Here is a 2,809-nt window from a genome sequence, read left to right as displayed (position 1 = left end):
CCTTAAAAGACCCACAATTCATCAAGTTTCTCTTTTCATTTTGCAATATATAGTAAAATAGAACCCTTGGCCATATTTACAACCTTATGGTCAGAAGGCCAAGGGTTCACCTTAAAATATATAAGTGTAGCACGTGAGTTTGGTTGGAGGGGTTTTTATATTTCAAAGTGTTAAAAAATTGTATATACAAGAGGGAACGTGTAAAAGTGATTTTTTTATTTATTTTAAGTACAGGTTTATGGAATAAAAGGGGTCCTTTAATTCATAGTGTGTAGAGGGGTTTTATGAATATCTTTTGTCAAAGAAAACTTTCAATCCCTAGAGAATTCCCAGTGTACCTAATTATGTCATTCTATACCAACTTAGAGCAGACAAGTTTCCAGGATTTAACGTCAAGCATGTTAGATGTTTCATACCTTGCTTTAATGGGTACATCTCTCTCTCTCTCTCTCTCTCTCTCTCTCTCTCTCTCTCTCTCTCTCTCTCTCTCTCTCTCTCTCTCTCGGGGTCTAGGCTGTCTTCAAACAACTTATCCCTGATGAGCTTCCTAGGCAAAGCGAGACTGCAAAAGTTGTGCCCATCAAACAAAGCAGAGTTTCTGGAAATCCACAAAAAAGAAAGCATCCATACTCTGAGAAAACCAATACATATACAAGTCCAAGCCAGGGATGAAGTTTGGATTGCACCAAATAAAAGCATGAACTTTGTAACTTTAATCTTCCAATAAAAGATATATATATCATATAAACATCCCCACCAGGCAAGGCATGCAGTACAGGGCAATTCCGAAACACATGTTTAGTTGTTTCTAGCTGCAAACATCCTCTTCCTTGCTAAGTGCTCTCCAAGAGGGAGGCCCCCTGTCCAAATCCTCCAAAGGAAAACTTTATGCTTGAAAGCTAAGTAGACTTCTCTCTCTCTCTCTCTCTCTCTCTCTCTCTCTCTCTCTCTCTCTCTCTCTCTCTCTCTCTCTCTCTCTCTCTCTCTCTCTCTATGTGTGTCTGTGTGTGTGTGTGTGCGTGTGTGTGTGTGTGTGTGTGTGTGTGTGTGTGTGTGTGTGTGTGTGTGTGTGTGTGTGTGTGTGTGTGTGTGTGTGTGTGTGTGTGTGTGTGTGTGACAGTGCTTACCACTTTAAGCCTGCTAAGCATGTCGAAGTCGGGCATGTCGCCATGCTCGTGTAGGAAGAGCAGAGCCTCCTGGCGGGCACGATGCTGCCAAGTGGGGTTGGAGGCCAAGAGCATGAACGTCCATGTCAACAACAGCCACATCGTCTCGTGGCCGGTGAAGAAGAAAGTCTTGCATTCGTCCATTAGCTGCCGAGAGGTATACATCCGGCCCAGCTGCTGACGCCGACGACGCTGGCCGCACAGTGGAGGCGCAGCTTCTAGCTTGGCCGCTTCCATCTCTGCCAGCATCAGCCCTAACAGGTCCTGCCCATAATAATCATTCTTCTGCTGCCCATCCTCATCATCAATATGTCCTGCCATGGCTTGCAGTGCTGCTGCCCGGCGACCCTCGATGATTTCCATGAACAGCAACTCCACCTCCTCCTTCAACTTCCGTATCCTACACATATAAAATATAGCATAGCATTCTCTATTCATCCAACCCCACACACACACACACACAAAACTTGTTTGAAAAAACGGTTCATGCGAAAGATCAAAATAGGACAATTAAAGAATTCAAACCCCGACGTATATATTACAAGAAGTTTTGGACAATTTCCCACATTGTGATTTATCTCAACATCATGAGCTTCTCTGAGGCTGAAGGTGTGAGGGAGGCGCCAGATACGTAGCTAGGTATGATTGGGGCAAGGAACCACCGGTCCAGTGTAGGGCCGGTGGTCCCCTACCCCCACTCGTACCTAACTAGGTATGCGGTCCTCGTCACTATATGGCACGGTTCTAGGGCAGAGGGGATCTAGGGCTCAAATTTGAAGGCGCGAGGAAGCTTTAATCTCCGCTATCGGATCATAAAGTGAACTAGGGGTGAACTGGGGATGGGTGAACTAGGGGTGGAACTAGGGGCGGATAAGCTAGGGGTGGGTGAACTAGGGGTGCTTAAACTAGGGTGTGATCATGTGTCATGCCAACATGGACATCGACGCGCGCTAGCGTGGTGATAGAGCATTCGTGTGACAACCAAGACGTTCGAGGTTCGACCCACACCCCGCGAGGCAGGTGAACTAGGGGTGAACTAGGTGGTGAACTACACCAATACCCCGAATTTGAAAAAAATACATTTTCGGACCTCAAGGGTTGCTAAATATGGCAGGTATTCGGATAGATATACCTTAGTTAGAACTTAGTATAGCAATTTACGACATTAAAATCCGACTCGTATGGCCCGTTTTAGGCTAAAACCAAAATTTCCTAAGGTTGTGCGTGGAGGCACCGGGGGTCGAGGCTGTGTGGGAACAGGTCTCAGGCCACTCAGAGCTTGCTTTAGTAGCTAGGGGGCGCCCTCTCTTCTTTTGGGAGTTGTGGGAGAGTTTCCATGCTTGAGAGTGATTGTGAGAGTCAGTTACACTAACTAACTGGAAACTTGGTAGGCATGTAACTGGACTTGCCATGCATAAGTGGAGTAGCTCTCAGATGCAAATAGCAAGCCAGGTCGATTTTCAGCATGGAGAGGCCTATTAAGAGTGTGCTCACACACACACACACACACTTGTACACACATCTTAGGGAGATGTTGCCGGCACACATAGTTTTTGGAGAAGAAGCAAAGGAGGGAAGTGCTACCCAATTTTCATCTTGAGAACTCCATTGGATAAGAAATTCGAGTAGATTTTTCAACCCCT

At 45.9% G+C, this 2,809-nt stretch overlaps 1 pseudogene; it reads right to left on the bottom strand.

Moving 5' to 3' along the window:
- Window positions 1-1,123: 1,123 nt before the first annotated feature.
- Window positions 1,124-1,574, bottom strand: LOC147417143 (cytokinin hydroxylase-like; annotated as a pseudogene).
- Between the last annotated feature and the right edge of the window lie 1,235 nt (window positions 1,575-2,809).

Source organism: Adiantum capillus-veneris, unplaced genomic scaffold (genome assembly GCF_014529385.1).
Source record: "Adiantum capillus-veneris isolate H3 unplaced genomic scaffold, ASM1452938v2 Hic_scaffold_325, whole genome shotgun sequence".
NCBI lineage: Eukaryota > Viridiplantae > Streptophyta > Polypodiopsida > Polypodiales > Pteridaceae > Adiantum > Adiantum capillus-veneris.
Note: the sequence above shows the minus strand (reverse complement) of the source record. Positions and strands in the feature narration are given on the sequence as shown.